Source organism: Erythrolamprus reginae, chromosome Z, assembly GCF_031021105.1.
Source record: "Erythrolamprus reginae isolate rEryReg1 chromosome Z, rEryReg1.hap1, whole genome shotgun sequence".
NCBI lineage: Eukaryota > Metazoa > Chordata > Lepidosauria > Squamata > Dipsadidae > Erythrolamprus > Erythrolamprus reginae.
This window is the reverse complement of record NC_091963.1, coordinates 7141366-7159230: the sequence shown is the minus strand read 5'-3', so window position 1 is coordinate 7159230 and position 17865 is coordinate 7141366. Positions and strand designations below refer to the sequence as shown.

The 17865-nt window shown below is 44.5% G+C and overlaps 1 protein-coding gene across 2 annotated transcripts in view; it reads right to left on the bottom strand.

Annotated features, from left to right (window-relative positions):
- The window catches only part of CSRNP1 (cysteine and serine rich nuclear protein 1), a 31403-nt gene extending 13805 nt beyond the window's left edge, over positions 1-17598 (bottom strand). Inside the window, exons 1-2 of one of the 2 annotated variants that reach the window (XM_070726370.1) lie at positions 17455-17598; positions 14302-14349 (exon numbers count right to left, since the gene is read on the bottom strand). The gene's annotated coding sequence lies outside the window, so the exon portion shown is untranslated. Of the gene's footprint in view, positions 1-10535; positions 10694-14301; positions 14350-17454 lie in introns of those variants that run through there. The other variant, XM_070726371.1, reaches the window with a different exon arrangement.
- Between the last annotated feature and the right edge of the window lie 267 nt (positions 17599-17865).

The following is a 17865-nucleotide window of genomic DNA, read 5'->3' as shown; positions in this document are numbered from 1 at the left end:
ACATTCTAGCCACTCCTTAAGCATAAAAACCAGCTGGGTGACTTTGAGCCAATCACAGGAGATGGTGAGTTCTAGTCCTGACTTGGACATCAAAGCCATCTGTGTGATTTGGGGTCAATCCCTCTCTCTCTTTCTCAGCCCGAATCAAATAATTGTTGTGGGAAAAATAGGAGGAGAAAAGGACATAAGGCATGTTTCCACCTTGAGTTAGTTATAAAAATAAAGAAGCCGGAATATAAATAAGTCTTCGGAGAAGGGCGGCATACAAATCTAATAAATTATTATTATTATTATTATTATTATTATTATTATTATTATTATTATTATTATTAAATTGGCGCTCCTTCGAATAACAGACAACCTTCCTTGCAATCCTGGGAACAGATTTAAAGTCATCTCCCCTGCTATGTTGGCATCATCTAAACACCTGGACTTCTAAAAATAAAGTTGGCCATTGATTACCTGAGCCTTCTCATTAAAACATCCAGTTGTGAAGCAAATTTGGAATTGTGCATTCCAAAATTGCTTCACAGCTGGTTTAGATCCCAGCAGAGGCATATGAAAACACAGGGCCCCTAGGCATGTGCAGAATGCTTTTCCTTCCACAACAGAAATGCTTTGTTTTCAAAGGTACCTCTCAGGTTGGTCTAATACCCGGCAACTTCAAATATCAACCAGCAAATGTTCTACCCTCCACATCGGCAAAAAGAATCCGAACCTCATATATAAACTGAATAAACAAATTCTCACAGCCAACCCCCACTCAGTAAAAGACCTTGGAATACTAATATCAAATGACCTAAGTGCCAAAGCCCACTGCAACAATATCGCCAAAAAGGCTTCTAGAGTTGTTAACCTGATCCTACGCAGCTTCTGCTCTGGCAATCTCACACTACTCACCAGAGCCTACAAAACTTTTGCCAGACCCATCCTTGAATACAGTTCATCTGTCTGGAACCCATACCACCTCTCGGACATCAACACCCTTGAAAATGTCCAAAGATACTTCACCAGAAGAGCCCTTCATTCCTCCACTCGAAACAGAATACCCTATGAAAGCAGACTATCAATCCTAGGTCTAGAAAGCTTAGAACTATGACGCCTAAAACACGATCTAAGTATTGCCCACAAGATCATATGCTGCAACGTTCTACTTGTCAATGACTACTTCAGCTTGAATCACAACAACACAAGAGCACGCAACAGACTGAAACTTAATATTAACCCCTCCAAACTTGACTGTTAGCAACCGAGTTGTCGAAGCATGGAACTCATTACCTGACTCAGTAGTGTCAACCCCTAACCCCCAACATTTTTCTCTTAGACTATCCACGATTGACCTCTCCAGGTTCCTTAGAGGTCAGTAAGGGGCGTGCATAAGTGCACCAGTGTGCCTTCCGTCCCCTGTCCAATTGTCTCTCCTTATCTCATATATCTTTTCTTCCTTTCAAATTTGTTCACCTATACTTTTATATCTTTTCTTCTATTCTTTTCTTTAGCTATATCACTACATATCTATTCTCTTCAATGTGCATTATGTATTGGACTAAATAAATAAATAAATAAAAAATAAAGATTAGGATCCCACTCCTTTTTCCTAAAAAAGCCAGCCAACGTCCAGCTGCCTGGATGTATGAAACCATGCTGTGTACATAAGGGAAGTTAAGGACATTTGGCTTCGGAGACTCTTTGGTCTCCCAGTGCCAACTTGGGCGCAGCCTCAGGAAGCCCAGCCAGCCTCTTTGGCGCTGCTGCATAGACCGCGGTGCTTTCCAAATCTGGTTTCAGCTACAGGAGCAATGCCAGCTGTGTGGGTGCTGGGCTTGGGAGCAATGATTTACTCCCGAGACTGATTTAACCACCAAGGCGCTACTTTGAGAAAGCAACCTAGAGGCTGATGGCAACGAAGACGCCACCCACACTTCTCCAGTCCTTGGTTTCTCTTAACAGGCATCTAGTGGGAATCTATTTTCAGACCTCTGTGCCATAAATAACAGCACTGTGTTTCCTGAAGAAACGTCCTTAAACAACAAAACAAAACAAAAAGGATTAAGATACTTCATTGGCAGTTGAAGAAACCTGAATCTTAACAGAGAAAAGTGATTGTGGATGTAGATTGGAACTCAAAGGTTGAGCATCAGCCAGACCAATACTGAAACTACTAACCAGACCAATAGTAAACTGCTAACCAGAGCATACAAAACTTTCGCCAGACCAATCCTTGAATGCAGCTTATCTGTCGGGAGCCCACACCGCATTTCGGAGATAAACTAGAAAATGTCCAGAGATACTTTACAAGAAGAGTCCTCCACTCGCAACAGAATACTCTATACCAGAGGTAGGCAAAGTTGGCTCTTCTATGACATGTGGACTTCAACTCCTAGAATTCCTGAGCTAGCATGACTGGCTCAGGAATTCTGGGAGTTGAAGTCCACAAGTCATAGAAGAGCTAACTTTGCCTACCCCTACCCTACAGAACTAGACTCACAATCCTAGGTTTAGAAAGCTTAGAACAACGTTGCCTTAAACACAACCTAAGCATAGCCAATAAAAGCATCTGCTACAACGTCCTTCTTGTCAATGACTACTTCGGCTTCAACCACAACAACAAATGAGCACGCAACAGATACAAACTTAAAGTAAACCGCTCTAAACCAGACTGCAGAAAATATGAGTTTAGAAACTGAGTAATTGAGGCATGGAACTCACTACAAGACTCTGTAGTATCATCACCTAACCCCCAAAATCTTACCCTTAGACTATCCACTCTTGACCTCTCCCAATTCCTAAGAGGTCAGTAAGGGGCGTGCATAAGTGCACCAGTGTGCCTTCTGTCCCCTCTCCTAATGTTTCTCTCTTATTAATATCATGTATATGAATATTATTATATCTTTGTATACCACCAATATGTACTTGACAAAACAAATGAATAAAAATAAATAAATAAATAAATAAAATTATGTTCTAGACATTCACCCATCTAAACCCTGAAAATGCAGTGGTTTGCAAGCTACAGGTAGTCCTGAACTTACAAAAAGTTTGTTTAGTGACTATTCAAAGTTACAACACTGAAAAATGCATTATGACCATTCTTCACACTTATGACTATTGCAGCTTCCACAGGCAGCACAAATGCTTGACAAATAGTTCATATTTATGACGTTTGCAGGCTCCTGGGATCATGTGATTTTTTTTCTTCGCCCTTCTGACAATCAATAGGGATGCTACATTCATTTAACAATCAAGATACTAACTTAACAGCAGCAGAAGTGATTCGTTTCATAACTGTGGCAAGAAAGGTCATAACATTGGGCAAAACTCACATAGGTTTCGGGCTCAAATTGTGGCCATAAATCTTGTATAGGTTCCCAAGCTAAATTGTGCCATATTCATCAGCCCTATTAAGAAGATTCACCTTTTTTAGGGGTTGAAGAGAGGTTTAATTTTGTTTTGCAAAGCACCCAAAACTAGCTACACCTCAACACAACCTTTGCCAACAGAGCAAATAAGTCTACAACATGTTACTGACTCTCTTCCAATCTCTTCAGGGGGGGAAAAACATTCTGGTTGCTGGCAGCTCTTTTGACTCATCTTGGCGAGCAGGGAAAAGCTATTTATAAGCCTCTCTCTCTCTCTCTAGGGAATCCCATCACATTTATAGACCAATGGTGTATGGTCACATCAAAAAGGAGGAAAAAGAAGAAGGGGAAAAAGTGTGCCTGGCGGTGAGAATAACTTAGGAATGTGAGGGTATTGCCCAGAAATTTGAATGTCTTTCGATATGCTCTAGGGCAACCTAATTTTTTTTCCTGCACAGTCATACAGACTATAACTTTGCAGTATGCCTTGAAAATATTTTAAGTTAATTTAGCTAATTTCAAATATTTGCACCGGGGAAGAGACCTACAATTATTAAATAACTTTTTCCTGCTGTGCACCACTAACACCATTCACGAAGGGATGGATATAATCCATCCTTCCTTCCTTCCTTCCTCCCTCCCTCCCTCCCTCCCTCCCTCCCTCCCTATTTGCCATGATCAATTTAGAAGCCTTCCTGGTGTGAGGTCAGGTCTCTCAATCTTTGGTATGTGGATTTCAACACCCTGAACTCCCAAAATTCTGGAAGTCCAGGCATGCTTGCTGGGGAATACTGCAAGTTGATGTTTGTCCATCTTAAAAGTTGCTAAGGTGGGGGGGGGGGAAAGTGATCTAGGGTTTCATTAACTCACTACTGCTAAAAATAGACGAAGAGGCTTGCTGTGGGACAAAGATACAAAAGAACACACAGGACTTACACCCCTCCCTCTCTCTCTCTCGCACACACACACAAATTCCCATCTCAAAATGAAAAAGAAACAATTCAAAGTGTAGAAAGTTGGAGTTGGGCAGATAGACAGAGATAGATACAAGATGGATGGATGGATAGATAGATAGATGGATGATGGATAGTTAGATAGATAGATAGATAGATAGATAGATAGATAGATAGATAGATAGATAGATAGATACAAGATAGAGAGATGATAGGTAGGTAGGTAGGCAGGCAGGCAGACAGACAGACGATGATAGACAGACAGACAGATAGAGATGATAGGTAGGTAGGTAGGTAGGTGGGTGGGCGGGCGGGCGGGCGGGGCGGGCGGGCGGGCAGGCAGGCAGGCAGGCAGATGATAGATAGATAGATAGATAGATAGATAGATAGATAGATAGATAGATAGATACAAGATAGAGAGATGATAGGTAGGTAGGCAGGCAGACAGACGATGATAGATAGACAGACAGATAGAGAGATGGTAGGTAGGTAGGCAGGCAGGCAGGCAGATGATAGATAGATAGATAGATAGATAGATAGATAGATAGATAGATAGATAGATAGATAGATACAAGATAGAGAGATGATAGGCAGGCATGCAGACAGACAGACAATGATAGATAGATAGACAGACAGACAGTCTTTTCCTGCATGTCAGATAAGGTCTTGATCCCAGAGCAAAAAGCCAATTATTTACTGCAACTGTGCCCCAGCATTTGTTCCTCTAGAAGGGCTCAATTCAACGAAGAGCAATAGTTGAATTGTGGTAGGGTGTAAAGTTTGATAAATAACTCCATAAAGCATGAGATGCACATAGTGCTTGGCTTATGACCACAATCGAGCCCGACAAGATAGCAAGATAGTTGCTAAGTGAATTTTGCCCCACTCTACGGCCTTTCTTGCTACAGCTGTTGGTAAAATCACTGCAGTTGTTCCGCTAGGAACACGGTTGCTAAGTGAATCTGGCTTCCCCACTGACCTTGCTTGCCAGAAAGTCGCAAAAGGGGTCCACGTGACCCCAGAACCATCATAAATATGAGCCATTTACCAAGCGTTCAAATTTTGACAGTGTGGCCACAAGAATGCTGCAAGGGTGAGAAACGGTCAGTGCCACTGAAACCTTCAACAGTCACTAAGTGAGCAGATGTTAGTTCAAAAACTACCTGTAAAATGGTTATTAGTTGAGGCCTAACGGTATCAGCTGAGGGTTCTGTACTTATGAAACAGTGTCAGTTGGTTGTGAACCAAAATGCAAGTTTATTGAAAAAGATGACAGACCCATCATCCATGCAATCCATGATGAGAAAATTTGTCTCTTTTACATCTATGAATATTCCATCTGCTTTTAAAATCAGGATGGGAATGTGGTGGCAAAAATATGGACGTCGCTCCGTGCTTAGTCAAATGCTCTATATTTGATTGCCAATGAATAATTCCCGTGTTTGCCTCCCAGTGAGTACGCTCTGAATATTGTACCTTTTAACTTTACATGTAGCTGCAGACAAATCTCTTTCTTAGTAACACACAACCAGATGGAGAACCTCTGACAGCAGAACACTGATGGTGCACTAGAATGAAGTGTTGTTGTTTTAAATATGCAATAATTTCACTAACAAAACCAGTGGGAACGTGGTAAGAAAACACCTGCACACTAAAATGCTTAAAGCCAATCACTACCTCCAGCTTACAGAATGTCCTACAAACAGACTGAAAATAGGTGGGAAGAGTTAATGTCGCTTTATAATGCCTTGGTAAGGCCACACTTCTCAATCCAGTTGTGGTCACCACAATGTAAATAAAGATATCGAAATTCCAGAAAGAGTGCAGAGGAAAGTAGCAAAGGCAATTAGGGGGATGGAGGCTAACACATAGAAAGAAGGAGTTGCAGGAATTGGGTCTCTCTAATTTAGTGAAAAGAAGGACTAGGGGAGACATGATAGTAGTCTTCCAATATTTGAGGGGCTGCCACAAAGTATGAGAGTCCAGCTATTCTCCAAAGCACCTGAAGGCAGGACAAGAAGCAATGGATGCAAACTAATTGAGAAGTAATTTGGAATTAAGGAGATACAGTGTTCCCTCGCTTTTCGCGGGGGATGCGTTCCGAGACCGCCCGCGAAAGTCAAATTTCCGCGAAGTAGAGATGCAGAAGTAAATACACTATTTTTGGCTGTGAACAGTATCACAAGCCTTCCCTTAACACTTTAAACCCCTAAACTGCAATTTCCCACCCCCTTAGCAACCATTCAGATTATTACTCACCATGTTTATTTATTAAAGTTTATTAAAAATATTTATTAAAGGCAGACGAAAGTTTGGCGATGACATATGACGTCAACGGGTGGGAAAAACCGTGGTACAGGGGGGGAAAACGCAAAGTATTTTTTAATTAATATTTTGAAAAAACGTGGTATAGGCTTTTCGCAAAGTTCGAAAATTGAGGGAACACTGTACTTCCTTTTATTTTCCCTGACAGTAAAAAGAATTGATCAGTGGAACAACTTGCCTCCAGAAGGCTTGTAAGGGGATGTACCACCATTTGTCTGAAATAATATAGGATTTCCTGAGCAAGGGGATGGACTACAAGACCTCTATGGCCCTTCCAACTATGTTATTCTATTAGTCTGTTACTGTACAGCGATGTTCTGAAATCAAACAGACACACCTGTTAGAACTGTGCAAAGTTTCAGATTAGAAGGCCAAGCGGTACCTTTGGATAGGTCTTGCCAACCTTGGCAACTTTAAAACTTGTGGACTTCAACTCCCAGAATTCCCCAGCCAGCAATTCTGGGGGTTGAAGTCCATAAGTCTTAAAGTGGTTTAGGGCAGTGTTTCCCAACCTTGGCAACTTGAAGATATTTGGACTTCAACTCTCAGAATTCCCCAGCCAGCATTCGCTGGCTGGGGAATTCTGGGAGTTGAAGTCCAAATATCTTCAAGTTGCCAAGGTTGGGAAGCACTGGTTTAGGGCATACACACACCTATCTGCAAAGTAGTTGGTTCTCTCTGAGTTTGCTTCCAGATGCTCCATTACCCAACTCAGGGTATTTGAAATCCACATATCAGAGATTGAGAAACCTGACTTCAGGTCAGATATACTTCTAAATTGATCGTGGCAAATAGGAAGGAAGGAAGGAAGGAAGGAAGGAAGGAAGGAAGGAAGGAAGGAAGGAAGGAAGAGGGTTTTTAAAAAGACTTCTTTGGTGACATCTAGCGATTGTTACAAGATTACCATATTTGGTGCCTAATAATGCTTTCAACCTAAAGGTGCCCAAGGAATATATTACATAATTAATTAATTAATTAATTAATTAAGTTAATATATTACATATGCAATTCAGCCCCCCCCCCCTTCCCTCCCACCTATATTACAAAACCACCCATTTATCATTTTAATGGTTGCATTCCTTCTGGCCATAAAAGTGAAGGTACACAAAGAAAAAAAAATCTGAATTTTTTTCTGAATATAATATTTTTTAAAAAAATATATGTTGATGGGCCTTCAACATGGTTTACTGTATGGTCAAAACCTCTTTGGAAGTTGACATTTGCTTTATCCTAACTGGCAAACCCTACTTTGGTTTCCCAAATGATTTTTTTTTTAAAAAAAAAGTAAATAAAAACTAAAATGGCTATTATGGAAGATTTCACGCGGCTGAATTTTAATACCACTTAGTTTTGATTTCAAAAGAATGACTTGAGCAACAGCATGTAAGAAATTTATTTTAGGCAAAAGTGTGTGGATTTTTAAATCTTTTGTGTAGTTAATAGCCACACTCCTTGCGCAATCCAACTATATGCTAACTACTGAATGCTTAAGCAATCTCTGATTCAACTTCATTATGCTGTATCCTTAATAAGGTAAATAAAGGTAACCAAAGCGTTTGAAAAGATGAAACCATTTACTGTATCCTGACTGCAGATAATATTTTATAAGTCTCTACACAGCTTCAAAAGGATTTTTCACCGTGATAAACACACAGAGGGAACACCTGACTAGGAATGCTTGTGTTAAAACTTTAGGGAGACCAGATATCCCTTCAGCTCAAAAGGACAACATACAAAACAGTTTAGCAAACAATGGGATTATGGTTAATCTTCTTTAGTACCAGTAGGTGTTGCTCTAGTACAGAGGAGAGCGACTGAATTAGTCTTACAAAAGAGCAACTGGAACATAAACTGTTATTGGAGTTTTAAAAATGAATCAGAAAAGGGGGGGAAAGAGAGAAGGAGAGAGAGAGAGAAAGGGAGGGAAGGAAAAGAGAGAGAGTGAGAGATAAAAGAAGAGGAAGAAAGGAAGAGAGAGAGAAAGAAAGAGGAAGAAAGAAGGAAGGAGGGAGGGAGGAAAGGAAGGGAGAGATAAAGAGGAAGAAGGGAAGAAAGGAAGAGGAAAGAAGAAAAGGGAGAGAAAAAAGAAAGAAAGAAAGAAAGATAGAAAGAAAGAAAGAAAGAAAGAAAGAAAGAAGGGAGGGAGGAATTAATTGTCCCATGGTTAGTTCAATTTGTGTCCAAAGATGCAGGTCTACAGATCTCACAGAGTTCTTACTATCAAGGAAAGCAACATACACACAGTTCATAGGCTAAAACCATAACAATACTCCATGGGACAAGAGAATTACCGGCTTATTTTCAGACCCTCTGCTGCAGGTTTATTCTGAGCAAGTTAAAACTCACAGCCCTCCTTCATGGGGCTCACACGGGATCTACAACTATCATCACCACCAAATTGGACCAGAAACTAAACCCCCCCCCCCTGTACAGAGTTACGCCAAACTAAGCAGGAACAGCAAGCAGTACTTTTACAATAACTAACCCAATAAATTGGCAGAGATGCTGCCAGATTCTGATCTCCTTCTTGGACTGTCAATGGAAAAGAGTTAGCAACCCCCTTAAGCTAGGTTTTAACCGGACATCGGGGTTTGATGCCCGGGTTCCGGTCAGTTTGTGACATCACGGCAGCTGAGTTCCAGCAGCCCTCGCCATTCCGTCACTGCTAAATTACGCAAGCCTCGCTAACTGGCAAACCCTCGTGTTTAGAAGAAGAGGCGCTGACTTCTGCTGCTGTGAGTCACTTCCCAGGAATCGAAGACACAGTATTTCCCCGGAGTCAGCTGTGACAAACAGGAGAGGAGACCAACAGGAAGAGAGCGCTTAGGAGAAAGAGAGAGAAAACCCGCCTCGCCTTCATTCATTCTTAGCCGCACTCTTAGCCCCCTCTGGCAGGGGGGGTCCCCCAGAAAATTCACACCAGCCTGTCAACATTGTTTGGGGGGGGGGAGTCCGTTGTGCGGCCCACCAGAAGCAGCCCCCGATATTAAAGATATCTCAAAGTGGGTCAGAACTGGAAGCGAAGCCAGCGAAAGACCCAAACGCCGAGTTCCAAAACAAGTGGGGCGAGTTCTATTCAAACCACCACCACCCGGGCTGGCACGTCCCCCCCCAGCAACCCTTCCCGCCCCTCACTCCCCAAATGTCCCGCAGGTAAAAGTGACCGTGAGGATCAGAAGTAAGTAGGCAGGTAGTTTCCCCCGACCCGTGAGCGCTTTGCTTTACCTCCTCGGCAATCGGACGCTCACCTCTGGCGTCGACCCGGGAGGGGAATGCTAAAAAGCGAAGTCGCTTCGGATCAGCGCCCGAAGGGGGAGTCAGGGATTCCGCGACCCGACCCGGAAAACTTTGTTTCCCCGGCCCACCAGAAGGGGGCAGCCTTGTCTAGGTCAAACAAACCCCTCGTTGCGCTTGAGTCAAGACCGGCCTCTTGCCAGCCAGGGGGTCCGGCCGGGGTCCCACCACTTGGGGAGCGAGACCCTCCCCCAACCCGCACACCCACTTTCCCACACGTGTCTACCCACCCATCCACCCACCCACCCGACGACTTCAACACTCTGCCCAAGAGCTGGAATTCCTTTCCGACGGTGGGAACTCTCGGTTGCCCAGCCTCCACAGCGCCCCCTCTGGGTCGGGCATCCCCCGCCATCTCCAGTGTAGCTAGCTCTCGTCCGTGCCTACCCCGACGTGCCTTTCTTTCGAGGCGCGAGTTCCCTCCGGCCAAACCCGCCCCGCCCCCCATCCTATAGGACACCCTCTGCCCCCCACGGTCAGCCAGGACCCTTCCCCGCTGCCCCCACCGCCCCAGGAGCGCCCACTCCTTCGGGCGAGTCACAGCGGTGGTGGCGGCGGCGTCTCTTAACCCTCCGGCTCCAGCGGCCCCGACGGAGACACTTACAGGCGCCGCTCGAGGCTCCAGGACACATCCGCCGGAGGAGCGCAGAGTCGCCTTCAGGGAAATCCTGCGGGAGGTGGAGCGGCAGCCCAGGCGCGCATCGCAGCGGCGGAGAGAAGCGGCGCTGAGCTGCCTGCCCGTGCTTGGCGCGACTGAGATCTGCTATTGCAGCCGCCGCCGCCGCTCCGCCTCCTTCCAGCTGCTTTGCGCTGCCCTTTTTCGTCAGTGGAAAACTCCTGTGCGCTGACGCAGGTGGTGACCAGGGAGCCCAGCCAGAGACGGGCCGGCTCGCTTCCTGCCCGGCCTCCCTCTCCCTCTCTCTCTCTCTCCTAGCCCTCCTCCCTTGGCGGAGCCACACGCTCGGCGGCTGCCAGAGAAGGAGGAGGAGGGACGGGCTGAAACCTATAGTAGCCTCCCTCCTCCCTTCCCGGAGTGAGAGAGAGAAAGGAGGGCGCAGGGATTGGCTGGATCCGCGGCGGCGGCAAAGGGGATTATTCACACGTTCGGTGTGTGCGCGCGCGGGCAGCAATTTCTGGTGGGGTTTTTTTTTGCCCGCGTCTCGCCGGTGTCCGTGGATCGGGCTCCAGTGGCGGGGCACCGTTCGAGACCTCCCTGCCGTCTTCTTTCTCCATTTTGGAATTGGCTGTAGGGCAGTGGTTCTCAATCTTTCTAATGCTGCGGCCCCTTAATTGGGGTGACCCCCAGCCATAAGTCTAGCGCCAATTCTCCCAGCGGAGCTTTAAGCTGATTGGAAGGAAAGTCGGAGGGACACCCCCACTGTAAAAGCCTGATTGGTCAGATGGTAAAAATATACAGTATTGCAAGGCGCCAGAATAGAAGCTTTAGTTCCTAACACCAGGGGTCTTTCCCCTGGTCTTACACAACCCCTGTGAAATGGTCGATCCACCCCCCCCCCCCAGGTTGAGAACCACTGCTTTAGGGCAAGCCTTCCTGGTTGCAGCCAGAGGGGGCTGCCTGGTGGCAATCCCTGGGGGGGGGGGGCAGGGAGGCTGGAGTGGGGGTGGGGGGGATTGGCAAATGACCCCAGGGGGCTTTTGCCAGCCTGGGATTTGAGAACCTCAGAGGAAAGCCCCAGTTGGAAGATATCAGGTAGCTGGTTGAGTTATGTTTAGTGGAATTAACCCCCACCCCACCAACTGCCCATGTTTGATTCAGACAACCATAAGGGACCCCAGACCCATTTTCACACTTCAGGTGTGCTTGTTTAGTTACCAACTTACATTTATCCAGAGTGGTAAACCCTGAAGAAGCCTTTGGAGTCTTTGTAATTAACCATTTTAAAAGGTTTTCTTTAAATACATTTTTTTTCTTTTAACAACTATGGTGGTCATCAAAGCTCTTTCCCCACCCCTGTTTATTAATACAGTTGGTCCTCAATTTACAAATACAATTGTAACCACGACTAAGCCAGACAGTTGCAAAGCAAATTTTTATGACCTTGCTTGCCATAATTAAGTAAATCACTTTGCAGTTGTTAAAGTTAGTTATATGGTGGCTAAATTTCAGGGGTCCCCAAACTTGGCAACTTTAAGACTTGTGGACTTCAACTCCCAGAATTCTCCAGCCAGCTACAGCTGGCTGGAGAATTCTGTGAGTTGAAGCCCACATGTCTTAAAGTGTCCAAGTTCGAAGACCTCTGGGCTAAATGGACCTGGCTTCTCCGTTGACTCTACTCCCGTTGCCAAGTCTCCAAATTTTGATCGTGGAGATACTACAATGGTCATAAGTTGAATACAGTGCTGTTCAAATTGAATGATCACTAAAATAATGGTTGTAAGTTGAGGACTATCTGTAGTAGAGATCTCTTCCCTGTCATCAGGCCACAACTCCAGGATATTCCAGAAGGGCAAATACCCTACTAACCCAAAATGCAAATTTTATAAACCCCTTTATAAAGCCATGTACTTACTCAACACTTGATTAAGAAACCAGTTCACACATTCAAGTTCCCTCAGCCAATTATTGCCTACAGCAGTGATTTTCAACCTTTTTTGAGCCATGGCACATTTTTTGCATTTACGAAACCCTGGGGCACATTAAGCGGGGGGGGGGGGGGGGGGGCGCTAAAAAAAGTTTGGACAAAAAAATTCTCTCTCTCTTCCTTCCCTTCGCTCTATTTCTTTCTCCCTCCCTCTTTCTCTTCCTCCCTTCCTCTTTCTTTCTCTCTCTCCATCCCTCTTTCTTTCTCTTCCTTCCTCCCTCTCTTTTTTGCTCTCTTTCTCTCTCCCTCCCTATGTCCTTCTATGTCTTTCTCTCTCTCCTTCCCTCCCTCTCTCTCTCTTGCTTTCTTTTTCTCTCTTGCTCTCTCTCTCTCTTGCTTTGTCTTGTTCTCTTTCCCTCTCTCTTGCTTTCTTTCTCTCTTGTTCTCTTTCTCTCTCTCTCGCTCTTTCTCTCTCTTGCTTTTTTTCTCTCTTGCTTTCTCTCTCTTGCTTTCTTTCTTTCTTTCTTTCTCTCTGAGTTTCGCGGCACACCTGACCATGTCTCACGGCACACTAGTGTGCCATGGCACACTGGTTGAAAAACACTGGCCTACAGGATAGGCAGCAGTGGGTTACAAGCTGGAATGCAAAATTGAGCTCGCCGCCGCGGCACGTGAGTGCTTGCGTGACCAGCACAATTTTGCTTCTGCACCTGTGGAGGTAGCAAAATCGCACACGGAGCCACAGGTGTGCCTGTGTTTTGGCATGCGTGGAAGCAAACTCACCAAAACACGGGCGTACCTGCGGCTCCATGCGCAATTTTGCTACCTCCACAGGTACAGCAGCAAAATTGTGCTGGTCCCATAAGAACTTATGAGCCGCGACGGCGAGCGCAATTTAGCATTCTGGCTTGTAGCACCCCCCTCCCCCACTGGTGGAATTGCTCAAACTTTGTGTCAATTTCAAGCTGCAGGAGAATTTTGGAAACTGAAGTGGTGAGGACTTTAATAGTTCTCAAAAATTGGCCATTTTAAGACGTGCGATCTTAAAATGGCCAATTTTGAGAACTATTAAACTAACATTAAAACCATGAGAGTCAAACCCATGTTTAGTTTCTGATTCAGTACAAAGGTAAAAATTGTGTAATTTATTTCTTCCTCACCCTTTGGTTAAAGTATCTATGAAATGTAAGCTTCCTCTATTCTTAAGCCAGCATTTAGGGTTTAATGTAAAAAGTCAATCATGGCTTGTGAAACAAATTAGGGTTTAGCTCTACAGGTCTATTCCGACTCGTTGAGCTGAGGTATTTTTAGCACATGTGGAAGGTTTCAAAGATGAATGGTAAGTTGGTTTTACACATAGTTAAACTATCATTTGTGGCCAGAATAAGACTGAATCTGGTTAAAAGGAAAACTGCAATTCTGGATTTAGTTTGTCCGTGCAAATCTCCCTGCTTCCAGAGATTGATTCTGTTAAATGTGGACAAGAGAGACCTTCAAATAAACAGATGGACAGGCTGATCAGAAGCCACTAGCCAACATATGAAAGCCATTTCTATTTTTCAAAAGCAAGATGGAATTTGGATGACCAGCTGAAAAACTGGATTTTGGTATCTTTAATTGTTGGATAAAAGTGTTTAAGGTACTAGGCTAGGAACCAAGATATTGGTGACTTTTGACCAATCCCACTCTCTCAACCTGCCCCACCTCACAGGGCTGTTGTGGAGAAGATAGGAGGAGAAAAGGATGTTAGGTATGTCCACCACTTTGTGTTATTTGTAAAAATGAAGGTGCAATGCAAACCAATAAATAAATTTTAACTGTACTTACCTGAATTCCTGTTCAAGAGATACTGCAGAGGTAGAACTAGCCTGATCACTAAAAAATATGAAAATATATTTTTTTTAGTATACATTGTTAATCATTATGGTTTCTAGGGGGGGAAAAAGAGTAGGGGGGATTTATGCTTTTCTAGGACTGGGGTTTTCAAACTTTTCCAGCCTGAAGAACCTGCTGGTTAAGAGAGTTTCCCAGAAGCTCTGATCAAGAGGCAAAGTTCTAACAACAGGAAACTGACTCCCCCTTTCAACATTAGGAAACCCATCAAGTTCTTGCAGAACTCCAGGTGTTTCTAATTTGTTAATAGCTTTTTTGCAGGTGGATGACATTTTCCCCTGTAAAACATCAGCTGAGGTCCTGCAAACTCTTCAGTTTAAATGCATTAATTCTGCAAAGTCAGCTAGCTTGCTTGATTGTTAATAACACAGGTGCTATGGTCCTCAACCTATGATTGCAACTGAGTACGTTGTGGTGGTCAAACCACAGATGTCATGGAATGAGCCAATTACCCCACCCTTATTTTGCAGAGGTCATTAAGCAAATTCAAGCCACCACCGTGGTTGTTAAACAAACCCAATATTCACTACGGGCACATTTTGCTGGAAACAGAAAATGCCTTCCCCCCCCCCCCAAGGCATAAATTGCTGCAGGACTTAGATTACTAGTTAGAAGGGACCCTGAAGGTCATCTAGTCCAACCCCTTCCCACTCAAGCAGGGGTCCCTAAACCATTTTAGAAAAATGGCAGTCCAATCTCCTCTTGAAAGTCTCAAGTGTTGGAGCTATCACAACCTTGCAGGCAAGCTGTTCCACTAGTTAATTCCACTGGGAAGGGGAGGGGGGATTTTGGAACCAGGTCTTAAGTGGGAGGGGGCTCCACTGGAATCCTGAATGACTGCTAAGTGGTCAATTGTAAGTTGAACATTACCCGTGCTAAAAATCAGGAGTCTGATAAATGCATTTTATTAAAAGGTAGGCAGGCTGTTTACAGAACCAACCAGAAAATAGAATGCTTGGCTGCATAGCTAGAGGTATAACAAGCAGGAAGAAGGAGATTGTGATCCCGCTGTATAGAGCACTGGCGAGACCACATTTGGAATACTGTGTCCAGTTTGGAGACCTCGCCTACAAAAAGATATGGATCAAATTGAACGGGTCCAAATACAGGCTACAAAAATGGTGGAAGGTCTTAAGCATAAAACGTATCAGGAAAGACTTCATGAACTCCATCTGTATAGTCTGGAGGACAGAAGGGAAAGGGGGGACATGATCGAAACATTTAAATATGTTAAAGGGTTAAATAAGGTTCAGGAGGGAAGTGTTTTTAATAGGAAAGTGAACGCAAGAACAAGGGGGCACAGTCTGAGGTTAGTTGGGGGAAAAGATCAGAAGCAATGTGAGAAAATATTATTTGACTGAAAGAGTAGTAGATGCTTGGAACAAACTTCCAGCAGACGTGGTTGGTCAATCCAGTCACTGAATTTAAACATGCCTGGGATAAACATAGATCCACCCTAAGATAAAATACAAGGAATAGTATAAGAGCAGACTAGATGGACCAGGAGGTCTTTTTCTGCCCTCAATCTTCTATGTTTCTATGTAGCCCGCATGCTTAGCTTACCTGCTAACCTATTGTGTGAAGGCAGGCAGCTGAGTTCCTTAATGAAGCACAGTTAGATCAATTAAGAGTGAATTGGTATAATTACACACAGGCTGCTATTAAACCACCCTACTTCCATGGGGGTGGGGACTTTGGATCAAGAACTTATGGTTCAAGATATAATATTGTTTGCAAAGGCTACAATATTGTCTGCAAAGAGAAATTCTGGCAGGGCGTTTGATTGGCAGGCAGAATTTCAACAGATGTAGAAGATTCAACAGTGAAGATTCAACAGCAGCAAAAACCAGCTGCTCACATCATCTCTGGTAGTCAAGGAACAAACACAGGATGGTCTCTTAGGAATAACCAAGTTTATTCATTTTTCATTTTACTTCTCAAATTTTTAGAATAAATCCCAAGTTGGTTATTGCAATAGCACTGAGACTGATATTCTACTTCATGGTGTTTTTACAGCACTCTAAGTCAGAGGTCTCCAACCTGGGCAACTTTAAGACTTGTGGACTTCAATTCCCAGAATTCCTCAGACAAAGCTAAGGAATTCTGGGAGTTGAAGTCCACAAGTCTTAAAGTTATCCAGGTTAGAAATCTCCGTTATAATCAGTTTACAGAATCAGCATAATGTGCTAAAATAATTTGGTTAGTTCTCCAGTGGCCCGAACTGGCTGGGTTTGCAAAGCCCAAGACTTCCCTGTGTGGCTTAAACACAACAGCTGAGTTCACACATGCTAAGCTATGGTTTGGTTTAATCATGGTTTGTGTCCCAAGCTAAAGTGGCCATGCTACAGCCAAATACCTCACACCTGCAGGCTAAATTTGACCCCCCTCCCATTAAAGGCAACTTTCTACATCTGCAGAAAGGGCAACAGCACAACTCCCAAGGTGTGTATGCAAGAAACCCCCACAACCCCCAGCTGTGTTAAACTATCATCCACAACTCAAATCTTTAACCTTTAATATAAGGTAGATACCAAAAATTTAAGCCTTCCTGGAATGGCTACACTTCAAATTTCCACTTTCCCTTCCTTACACATCCCTGTTTTTCCCTTTTAACCCTCTCCCTTTGAAAATGCCCTTCCCGTTTTTTCTTTGTTTTTTATTTAAAATTTTTATAACATTTTAAAAACAGAAGAAAATGGTGTCTCCCGCTCCCCCCACCCCTTCCTTTGCTTCCAGACTGCTCACTAGACTAAATATATGGCTAGTTTGTGCCTTAAAGTTCGGGCAAGCCTGAAAAACTCCTCTCCAAGTTTGTTTCATTTAGCGCGCCATCTCTCTGGCTTTCGGACTAATTGAAACCCTGAATTAAATTCACTGGCATGGGACTCGCAAACTCAAAACCTTCTTTGCCTTGGCTGGGTTTTCCAAACACGCCGAGCCATAGAAAAACCGAGTTAGTCGGCTACTTGGCTAGTCCAAAACCACCCACCTAATTTTACGGCTTCTCTGGATGCCCGGTTTAACCCAAGCCTTCCCAAAAGTCCACCAAACCACAGCTACAGCGAATCCCAGTTCGAGCGAGCGTACCGTACGAATGCAGTCAGACCACGTCTCTCCCACAGCGCACTGGGTCAAACAGAAACCCAAACATCCCAGGGGTGTCCAGGGGTTTTAAAGCCACCGGGCGGGGCGAACGGGTCCTAGACCTGTTAGCTGCGCGGCTCCGCCCATGCGCTCTTCCTATGCCGGCTTTGACCTGCCTCCCGAGACGGGGCGCCGGCTGAGCGGGTCATGCGCAGGTCGGCTGGCCAACATTCCTGCATGTGGGATTCCTGGCCCCTTCCCCCACTAAACCTTGGATTCTCTGGGAATCGCTTCTCGAGAGAGCGCGGCAAACCCGCATGCCATTTGCCTTTGCGCGGGAAGATTCGAAGGATAGATTGGTCCGAGCGCAATTTAGCCGGGGATGGCACCGAGTCGGGTTTTGACCCACACTGT